This window comes from Triticum urartu, chromosome 1, assembly GCF_003073215.2.
Source record: "Triticum urartu cultivar G1812 chromosome 1, Tu2.1, whole genome shotgun sequence".
NCBI classification, from domain to species: domain Eukaryota; kingdom Viridiplantae; phylum Streptophyta; class Magnoliopsida; order Poales; family Poaceae; genus Triticum; species Triticum urartu.
In genome coordinates, this window is record NC_053022.1 from 354032108 (window position 1) to 354044422 (window position 12315).

Consider the following 12315-nt stretch of genomic DNA (forward strand, 5'->3'; position numbering starts at 1 on the left):
TACTTGTAGCGCAGCTCTATGGGAGGATTGCAGTCGACCTGCACTTCGTCATCCTTGCGGACAAGGGTGGTTTTGGAACTTAGGCGAGTACTGGACTGCAGCTAAGCCTCCGAGTGTGAGGTTTGCTCATCACTCGGTAGGATTTTTGAAACTTAGGCAAGTACTGGACTGCAGCTAAGCCCCCGAGTGAGAGGCTTGCTCATCACTCAGTAGGATTTTTGAAACTTAGGCGAGTACTAGACTGCAGCTAAGCTTCCAAGTGAGAGGTTTTCTCACCACTCGGTAGGATTTTTGAAACTTAGGCGAGTACTGGACTGTAGCTAAGCCTCCGAGTGTGAGGTTTTCTCATCACTCGGTAGGATTTTTGAAACTTAGGCGAGAACTAGACTGCAGCTAAGCCTCCGAGTGTGAGGTTTGCTCATCATTTGGTAGGATTTTTGAAACTTAGGCAAGTACTGGACTGCAGCTAAGCCCCCGGGTGAGAGACTTGCTCATCACTCGGTAGGATTTTTGAAACTTAGGTGAGTACTGGACTGCAGCTAAGCCCCCGAGTGAGAGGCTTGCTCATCACTCGGTAGGATTTTTGAAACTTAGGCGAGTACTGGACTGCAGCTAAGCCTCCGAGTGTGAGGTTTGCTCATCACTCGGTAGGATTTTTGAAACTTAGGCGAGTACTGGACTGCAGCTAAGCCCCCGAGTGAGAGGCTTGCTCGTCACTCGGCAGGATTTTTTCAACTTAGGCGAAACGGGTTCGCAGCTAAGCCCCCGAGTGAGAGGTTTGCTCATCACTCGGTAGGATTTTTCAACTTAGGCGAAATGGGTTCGCAGCTAAGCCACCCACTGGGGGATTTCAGAAACATACGTAAACAATCGACAATCTTTTTAGAAGACTGTAAAACTCTTGTCTTTGATAAACAAAATACAAAGGTGTTTTTTATTACATCTCAGCAGACTGAGTGTTTAAGTATAAATGGGCGGAGCAGCTCCGCATTCCAGGCGTGCGGCTCGTCTTTCTTGTGCTCGACGTCGTAGAGGTGGTACGCTCCATTATGGAGCACTCTGGTGACCACGAAGGGGTCTTCCCAAGAGGGAGCAAGCTTGTGTGGTTTCTGCTGATCCACTCGGAGAACTAAGTCTCCCTCTTGAAATGCTCGACCCCTCACATTTCTGGCATGGAATTGATGCAGATCTTGCTGATAGATGGTTGATCGGATCAAGGCTGTCTCTCTTTCTTCTTCAAGGAGGTCAACTGCATCCTGTCGTGCTTGTTCTGCTTCTTCCTCTGTGAAAAGCTCGACTCGGGGTGCATTGTGGAGCAAGTCACTCGGAAGTACAGCTTCGGCTCCATAAACCAAGAAAAACGGGGTTCTGCCAGTCGACCGATTGGGAGTTGTCCTCAATCCCCATAATACTGATGGAAGTTCGTCGACCCAGGCTCTTGCTGCGTGTTTGAGGTCACGCATCAGTCGAGGTTTCAGTCCTTTGAGAATCAATCCATTTGTCCTTTCACCCTGTCCATTCAACTGGGGCTGAGCGACCGAGGCATAGTCGACTCGAGTACCTTGTGAAGGACAAAAAGTCCTGAACTCATCAGAATCAAAGTTTGATCCATTGTCAGTGATGATGCTGTGGGGAACACCATATCTGAATGTTATCTCTCTGATGAAGCTGACAGCAGTACTGGCATCAAGGTTCTTGATAAGCTTGGCTTCAATCCACTTGGTGAACTTGTCGACTGCTACAAGCACATGAGTGAATCCACTCCTGCCAGTCCTCAAAGGTCCAACCATATCCAATCCCCAAACAGCAAAAGGCCAGACAAGCAGAATGGTCTTCAGGGCTGACGCGGGCTTGTGAGACATGTTGGAGTAAAACTGGCAACCTTCACATTTGTCGACTATTTCTTGTGCCATCTCATTTGCTCGAGGCCAATAAAATCCCGCTCGGTATGGTTTGGCCACAATGGTCCGAGAGGACGCATGGTGACCACAGGTCCTCGAGTGGATATCATTGAGGATCACTCAACCTTCTTCAGGTGTTATGCATTTCTGGCAAACTCCAGTCACACTTTCTCTGAACAACTGTCCTCTTATCACAGTGAAGGCCTTGGATCGACGGACGATCTGTCGAGCCTCTTCTTCATCTTCTTGGAGTTCTCTTCTAAGAATGTATGTGATATATGGTACTGTCTAATCGGGGGTGATGACCAAAACTTCCATGATCAAGTCGACCATGGCTGGAATCTCAATTCCAATCGGTGGTACTCTTTGGTTGTGGGGGCTCTTCAGTGAAGGGATCTTCTTGAACTGAAGGTGCATGAATATGCTCCAGGAACACATTACTGGGAATTGCTTCTCTCTTGGAGCCTATCTTTGCCAGATCATCGGCTGCTTGATTTTTCAGTCGGGGGATATGATGGAGCTCTAATCCCTCAAACCTCTTTTCTAACTTTCTTACTGCATTGCAATAACCAGTCATGGCTGGGCTTCTGACGTCCCACTCCTTCATCACCTGATTGACCACTAAATCCGAGTCTCCATAGACCATGAGGCGACGAACGCTGAGTGAAATGGCCATACGCAACCCATACAGAAGTGCCTCGTATTCGGCCTCATTGTTGGAGGAGTCAAAGTGAATCTAGAGAACATAACTGAGTTTGTCACCACGGGGGGAGACCAACACCACTCCAGCACCGGAACCATTCAACATCTTGGACCCATCGAAGAACATGGTCCAATGCTCCGAGTGAATTTGGGCTGGAAGTTTCTGTTCGATCCACTCGGCGAGGAAATCAGCTATTGCTTGGGACTTAATAGCCTTCTTTGCTTCAAACTTGATGTCCAAGGGAAGGAGTTCAATCGCCCACTTTGCGACTCGACCAGTTGCATCTCTGTTGTTCAGAATCTCAGATAATGGAGCGTCGTTGACGACTGTAACGGAATGATCAGAGAAATAGTGTGCAACCTTCTTTGTGGTCATGTAAATTCCATAAACAAGCTTCTGATAATGGGGATATCTTTATTTTGATGGAGTTAGGACTTTAGAAACGTAGTATACTGGGCGCTGAACTTTATAAGTTTTTCCTTCTTCTTCCTGCTCGACCGTGAGTACTGTACTGACAACTTGTCCAGTGGCTGCAATGTAAAGCAGTAAAGGCTCTTTGCTGATTGGTGAAGCAAGCACCGGCTGGGTGGAAAGCAGGGTTTTGAGCTCTACAAACGCTGCATCAGCTTCTGGAGTCCACTCAAACTTATCAGACTTCTTCATTAGTCGGTAAAGAGGCAGTGCCTTTTCACCGAGACGACAAATGAATCGACTCAGGGCGGCCAAACAACCAGTAAGCTTTTGGACATCATGCACACGCACAGGGTGTTTCATTCGAGGAATGGCACCAACTTTCTCTGGGTTAGCGTCGATCCCTCATTTGGAAATGAGGAAACCGAGTAACTTTCCGCCAGGAACTCCGAATGTGCACTTTGATGGATTAAGCTTGATGTCATACCTTCTGAGGTTGGCAAAGGTTTCGGCAAGGTTAGCCAGCAGGTCGGAACCTTTACGTGACTTGACTACAATGTCATCCACGTATGCTTCCACATTCCGACTGATTTGAGTGAGCAGACACTTCTGAATCATCCTCATGAATGTGGCTCCGGCGTTCTTCAGGCCGAATGGCCTAGTGACATAACAGAAACATCCGAATGGAGTGATGAAAGCCGTTTTTATCTCATCGGGTCCATACAGTCGGATCTGATGGTACCCGGAATAGGCGTCCAAGAAAGGCAAACGCTCACACCCCGCAGTTGAGTCGACAATTTGGTCGAAGCGGGGAAGAGGAAAATGATATTTCGGGTAGGCCCGATTGATATGCTTGAAGTCAATGCACATGCGAAGTGAATCATCCTTCTTGGGGACCATGACAACATTGGGGAGCCACTCAGAGTGGTAAATCTCTCGGATGAACTCGGCTGCCAGGAGCCGAGCCACTTCCTCGCCAATTGCTTTTCTCTTCTGGACGGCGGACCGTCGGAGATGTTCCTTAACTGGTTTTACTTTCGGGTAGACTCGCAAACGATGCTCAGCCAGTCCCCTGGGTACACCCGGCATGTCAGAAGGTTTCAATGCAAAGATGTCCCAGTTCTCACGAAGGAACTGGATGAGCACTTCTTCCTATTTGTTGTCGAGTGTTGACGAGATATGGGTCGGAGCAGCGTTGGGATCAATCCGGTGGATATGAATCGACTTTGTTTCCCCTGACGACTGAAATGCGGACTCTGTGGCAGGCTTCTTGGCTCGCAGCAAATCACTCGGATCTGCATTTTTCTGGTACTCTTGCAGTTCCACTACTGCCATCTGTGCATCGGCAATTTTCGAGCCCTTCTGGAAGCACTCTTCTGCCTTCTGCTGATTGCCAGTGACAGTGATTACTCCTTTGGGGCCAGGCATTTTCAATTTGAGATACACGTAACATGGCCGAGCCATAAAATGTGCATAAGCAGGTCTCCCCAGAATGGCATGGTAAGCACTCTTGAAATCCACTACCTCAAACATCAACTTTTATTTGCGGTAATTCTTGGAATCACCGAAAACCATATCAAGCGCGATCTGGCCGAGTGAATGAGCCTTCTTGCTGGGTATAACATCGTGGAAACTCATGTTGCTTTCACTAAGCTTGGACATCAGAATGCCCATTCCCTTCAAGGTTTCAGCATAAAGGATATTTAGGCCATTGCCACCATCCATCAGCACTTTAGTCAGTCGAGTGCCTTCGACTACTGGGTCGACCACCAGTGCTTGCCTCCCAGGGGTGGCTATATGCGCTGGGTGGTCCGACTGGTCGAATGTGATGGCAGTCTGGGACCACTTCAGATAACTGGGTGTTGCAGGAGCAACCATGTTTACTTCCCTGTTAATAACCTTCAACTGACTTTTGCTTTCAACATCAGCAAAAATCATCAGTGTGGAATTGACATTGGGAAAACCATCATCATTTTCTTCCCTATCCTCTCCTCCGCCCGACTCCTTTTCCTTTTCCTTGGGTTGTTTCTCTCGGAACTGCTCAATCAGGAAACGACACTGTCGAGTGGTGTATTTAGGGTAAATGATGTTCCCCCCCTTCATCTTTTTTGGTATGAATATGGCATGGTAAATCCAACACATCATTCCCATCTTTATCCTTAACTTTTTTGGGAGTCCAGGGCCCTTTGGGTTTTCCTTTGAACTTTCCTTGGGCAACAGCTAAAGCTTCACCAGGAGCAGCTGGTTCAGCCTTTTGCTTCTGATTCCGACTGGAATTCCCTCCTCCGGTTTCTTGGGCGACTATTTTGTGTTTGCCACTCCGGAGTCGGTCTTCCTCTTCACCATTGGCATATATGGTGGCAATCTCCATCATCCAAGTCAGAGTCATATCTCCTGTCCGACCGAATTTCAGATTCAACTCCCGATACTTAACGCCTTCCTTGAAGGCACAAACTGTTGGGGAACGTAGCATAAATTCAAAATTTTCCTACGTGTCACCAAGATCTATCTATGGAGAAACCAGCAACGAGGGGAGGGAGAGTGCATCTACATACCCTTGTAGATCGCTAAGCGGAAGCGTTCAAGAGAACGGGGTTGATGGAGTCGTACTCGTCGTGATCCAAATCACCGGAGATCCTAGTGCCGAACGGACGGCACCTCCGCGTTCAACACACGTACAGCCCGACGATGTCTCCCACGCCTTGATCCAGCAAGGAGAGAGGGAGAGGTTGAGGAAGACTCCATCCAGCAGCAGCACAACGGCGTGGTGGTGGTGGAGGAGCGTGGCAATCCTGCAGGGCTTCGCCAAGCACCACGGGAGAGGAGAAGGACTTGGGAGAAGGGGAGGGCTGCACCAGAACATTGGTATGGCTGCCCTCCCACCCCCCACATATATATAGGGGCAAGGGAGAGGGGGGGGAGGCGCAGCCTTGGCCCTTCCTCCAAGGAAGGGTGCGGCTAGGAGGAGTCCCTCCTCCCCAAGGCACCTCGGAGGTGCCTTCCCCCTTTAGGACTCTTCCTATCCCTCATCTCTTGGCGCATGGGCCTCTTGGGGCTGGTGCCCTTGGCCCATATAGGCCAAGGCGCACCCCCTACAACCCATGTGGCCCCCGGGGGCAGGTGGCCCCACCCGGTGGACCCCCGGGACCCTTCCGGTGGTCCCAGTACAATACCGGTGACCCCGAAACTTGTCCGGTGACCAAAACAGGACTTCCCATATATAAATCTTTACCTCTGGACCATTCCGGAACTCCTCGTGACGTTCGGGATCTCATCCGGGACTCCGAACAACATTCGGTAACCACATACAAACTTCCTCTATAACCCTAGCGTCATTGAACCTTAAGTGTGTAGACCCTACGGGTTCGGGAGACATGCAGACATGACCGAGACGTTCTCCGGTCAATAACCAATAGCGGGGTCTGGATACCCATGTTGGCTCCCACATGTTCCACGATGATCTCATCGGATGAACCACGATCTCAAGGACTTAATCAATCCCGTATACAATTCCCTTTGTCTATCGGTACGATACTTGCCCGAGATTCGATCGTCGGTATCCCGATACCTTGTTCAATATCGTTACCGGCAAGTCTCTTTTACTCGTTCCGTAACACATCATCCCGTGATCAACTCCTTGATCACATTGTGCACATTATGATGATGTCCTACCGAGTGGGCCCAGAGATACCTCTCCGTTTACACGGAGTGACAAATCCCAGTCTCGATTCGTGCCAACCCAACAGACACTTTCGGAGATACCCGTAGTGTTCCTTTATAGCCACCCAATTACGTTGTGACGTTTGGCACACCCAAAGCACTCCTACGGTATCCGGGAGTTGCACAATCTCATGGTCTAAGGAAATGATACTTGACATTAGAAAAGCTTTAGCATACGAACTACACGATCTTGTGCTATGCTTAGGATTGGGTCTTGTCCATCACATCATTCTCCTAATGATGTGATCCCGTTATCAACGACATCCAATGTCCATGGTTAGGAAACCATAACCATCTATTGATCAACGAGCTAGTCAACTAGAGGCTTACTAGGGACATGGTGTTGTCTATGTATCCACACATGTATCTGAGTTTCCTATCAATACAATTCTAGCATGGATAATAAACGATTATCATGAACAAGGAAATATAATAATAACTATTTATTATTGCCTCTAGGGCATATTTCCAACAGTCTCCCACTTGCACTAGAGTCAATAATCTAGTTCACATCGTCATGTGATTAACACTCACAGGTCACATCGCCATGTGACCAACATCCAAAGAGTTTACTAGAGTCAATAATCTAGTTCACATTTACCATGTGATTAACACTCGATGAGTTCTGGGTTTGATCATGTTATGCTTGTGAGAGAGGTTTTAGTCAACGGGTCTGCAACATTCAGATCCGTATGTACTTCGCAAATTTCTATGTCATCTTGTAGATGCAACTACAACGCTACATTTGGAGCCATTTCAAATAACTGTTCTACTTGGAGTTATTCTAAATTGTTGCTCCATTATACGTATCCGGTATCTCTACTCAGAGCTATCCGGATAGGTGTTAAGCTTGCATCGACGTAACTCTTTACATCGAACTCTTTATCACCTCCATAATCGAGAAAATTCCTTAGTCCACTAGTTACTAAGGATAACTTTGACCGCTGTCCTGTGATCCATTCTTAGATCACTCTTGTACCCCTTGACTGACTCATGGCAAGGCACATTTCAGGTGCGGTACACAGCATAGCATACTGTAGAGCCTATGTCTTAAGCATAGGGGACGACCTTCGTCCTTTCTCTCTATTCTGCCGTGGTCGAGCTTTAAGTCTTAACTTCATACCTTACAACTCAGGAAAGAACTCCTTCTTTGACTGATCCATCTTGAACACCTTCAAGATCATGTCAAGGTATGTGCTCATTTGAAAGTACCATTAAGCGTTTTGATCCATCCTTATAGATCTTGATGCTCAATGTTCAAATAGCTTAATCCAGGCTTTCCATTGAAAAACACTTTCCAAATAACCCTATATGCTTTCCAGAAATTCTACATCATTTCTGATCCATAATATGTCAACAACATATACTCATCAGAAATTATATAGTGCTCCCACTCACTTCTTTGGAAATACAAGTTTCTCATAAACTTTGTATAAACCCAAAATCTTTGATCATCTCATCAAAGCATACACTCCAACTCTGAGATGCTTACTCCAGTCCTTAGAAGGATTGCTGGAGCTTTGCATACTTGTTAGCATCTTTCAGGATTGACAAAACCTTCCGGTTGTATCACATACAACCTTTCCTCAAGAAAATCGTCGAGGAAACAATGGTTTTTGACATCCTATCTGCAAGATTTCATAAATAATGCAGTAATCGCTAATATAATTCCAACAGACTCTTAGCATCGCTACGAGTGAGAAAGTCTCATCGCAGTCAACTCCTTGAACTTGTCGGAAAACATCTTAATGACAAGTCGAGCTTTCTTAATGGTGACATTTACCATCATTGCCCGTCTTCCTTTTAAAATCCATCTGCACTCAACAGCCTTACGACCATCGAGTTGTTCTGCCAAAGTCTACACTTTGTTTTCATACATGGATCCTTTCTCAGATTTTATGGCCTCGAGTCATTTATCGGAATCCGGGCCCACCATCGCTTCTCCATAGCTCGTAGGTTCATTGTTGTCTAGCAACATGACTTCCAAGACAGGATTACGTACCACTCTGAAGTAGTATGCATCCTTGTCATCCTACGAGGTTTGGAGTGACTTGATCTGAAGTCTCATGATCAATATCATAAGCTTCCACTTCAATTGGTGTAGGTGCCATAGGAACAACTCTTTGTGCCCTGCTATACACTAGTTGAAGTAACGGTTCAATAACCTCATCAAGTCTCCACCATCCTCCCACTCAATTCTTTCGAGAGAAACTTTTCCTCGAGAAAGGACCCGATTCTAGAAACAATCCCTTATTGCTTTCAGATCTGAGACAGGAGGTATACCCAACTGTTTTGGGTGTCCTATGAAGATGCATTTATCCGCTTTGGGTTCGAGCTTATCAGCCTGAAACTTTTCCACATAAGCGTCGCAGCCCCAAACTTTTAAGAAATGACAGCTTAGGTTTCTCTAAACCATAGTTCATATGGTGTCATCTCATCGGAATTACGTGGTGCCCTATTTAAAGTGAATGTGGTTGTCTCTAATGCCTAACCCATAAACTATTGTGGTAATTCGATAAGAGACATCATGGTATGCATCATATCCAATAGGGCGCAGTTATGATGTACGGACACACCATCACACCATGGTGTTCCTGGCTGTATTGGTTGTGAAACAACTTCCACAATGTCTTAATTCTATGCCAAACTCGTAATTCAGATATTCATCTCTATGATCATATCATAGATCTTTTATCCTCTTGTCACGACGATCTTTCAACTTCACCTTGAAATTACTTGAACCTTTCAATAATTCAGACTCGTGATTCATCAAGTAAATATACTCAACATCTACTCAAATCATCTGTGAAGTAAGAACATAACGATATCCACTACACGCCTCAGCACTCATTGGACTGCACACATCAAAATGTATTACTTCCAACAAGTTGCTTTCTAGTTCCATTTTACTGAAAACGAGGCTTTCAGTCATCTTGCCCATGTGGTATGATTTGCATGTCTCAAGTGATTCAAAATCAAGTGAGCCCAAACGATCCATCTGTATAGAGTTTCTTCATGCATATCTACCAACAAACATGGTTCGCATGTCTCAATCCTTTCAAAAATGAGTGAGTCCAAAGATCCATCAACATGGAGCTTCTTCATGCGTTTTATACCGATGTGACTTACGTGGCAGTGCCACAAGTAGGTGGTACTATCATTACTATCTTTTGGCATGAACATGTGTATCACTACGATCGAGATTCAATAAATCATTCATTTCAGGTGTAAGACCATTGAAGGTATTATTCAAATAAACAGAGTAACCATTATTCTCTTTAAATGAATAACCGTATTGCGATAGACATAATCCAATCATGTCTATGCTCAACGCAAACACCAAATAACAATTATTTAGGTTTTAATACCAATCTCGATGGTAGAGGGAGCGTGCGATGCTTGATCATATCAACCTTGGAAACATTTCCAACACATATCATCAGCTCACCTTTAGCTAGTCTCCGTTTATTCCGTAGCTTTTATTTCGAGTTACTAACACTTAGCAACCGAACCGGTATCTAATACCCTGGTGCTACTAGGAGTACTAGTAAAGTACACATCAACACAATATATATCCAATATACTTCTATCAACCTTGCCAGCCTTCTCATCTACCAAGTATCTAGGGTAATTCTGCTCCAGTGGTTGTTCCCCTTATTACAGAAGCACTTAGTCTCGGGTTTGGGTTCAACCTTGGGTTTCTTCACTAGAGAAGCAGCTGAATTGTCGTTTCATGAAGCATCCCTTTTTGCCCTTGCCCTTCTTGAAACTAGTGGTTTCACCAACCATCAACAATTGATGCTCCTTCTTGATCTCTACTTTTGTGGTGTCAAACATCGCGAATATCTCAAGGATCATCATATATGTCCCTGATATATTATAGTTCATCACGAAGCTCAAGCTGCTTGGTGGTAATGACTTCGGAGAAACATCACTATCTCATCTGGAAGATCAACTCCCACTCGATTCAAATGATTGTTGTACTTAGACAATCTGAGCACAAGCTCAACAATTGAGCTTTTCTCCCTTAGTTTGTAGGCTAAGAAAATCGTCAGAGGTCTTATACCTCTTGACGTGGGCACGAGCCTGAAATCCCAATTTCAGCCCTCGAAACATCTCATGTGTTTTGTGACGTTTCAAAACGTCTTCGGTGCCTCAACTCTAAACCGTTTAACTGAACTATCACGTAGTTATCAAAATGTGTGTGTCAGATGTTCGCAACATCCACAGACGACGTTCGAGGTTCAGCACACTGAGCGGTGTATTAAGGACATAAGCCTTCTGTGAAGCAATGAGGACAATCCTCAGTTTATGGACCTATTCCGCATAATTGCTACTATCAACTTTCAACTAAATTTTCTCTAGGAACATATCTAAACAGTAGAACTGAAGTGCGAGCTATGACATAATTTGCGAAGATCTTTTGACTACGTTCAGGATAATTAAGTTCATCTTATGAACTCCCACTCAGATAGACATCCCTCTAGTCATCTAAGTGATTACATGATCCGAGTCAACTAGGCCGTGTCCGATCATCACGTGAGACGGACTAGTCAACGTCGGTGAACATCTTCATGTTGATCGTATCTACCATACGACTCATGCTCGACCTTTCGGTCTTCTGTGTTCCGAGGCCATGTCTATGCACATGCTAGGCTCGTCAAGTTAACCTAAGTGTTTTGCGTGTGTAAATCTGTCTTAAACCCGTTGTATGTGAACGTAAGAATCTATCACACCCGATCATCACGTGGTGCTTCGAGACGACGAACTTTCGCAATGGTGCACAGTTAGGGGGAACACTTTCTTGAAATTTTAATGAGGGATCATCTTATTTACTACCGTCGTTCTAAGCAAATAAGATGTATAAACATGATAAACATCATATGCAATCAAATAGTGACATGATATGGCCAATATCATATTGCTCCTTTTGATCTCCATCTTCGGGGCTCCATGATCATCATCGTCACCGGCATGACACCATGATCTCCATCATCATGATCTCCATCATCGTGTCTTCATGAAGTTGTCTCGTCAACTATTACTTCTACTACTACAGCTAACGGTTAGCAATAAAGTAAAGTAATTACATGACGTTTATGTTGACACGCAGGTCATAAATAAATTAAGACAACTCCTATGGCTCCTGCCAGTTGTCATACTCATCGACATGCAAGTCGTGATTCCTATTACAAGAACATGATCAATCTCATACATCACATATATCATTCATCGCATCCTTTTGGCCATATCACATCACATAGCATACCCTGCAAAAACAAGTTAGACGTCCTCTAATTGTTGTTTGCATGTTTTACGTGGCTGCTATGGGTTTCTAGCAAGAACGTTTCTTACCTACGCAAAAACCACAATGTGATATGCCAATTGCTATTTACCCTTCATAAGGACCCTTTTCATCAAATCCGATCCGACTAAAGTGGGAGAGACAGACACCCGCTAGCCACCTTATGCAACTAGTGCATGTCTATCGGTGGAACCAGTCTCACGTAAGAGTACGTGTAAGGTCGGTCCGGGCCGCTTCATCCCACGATGCCGCCGAATCAAGATAAGACTAGTAAC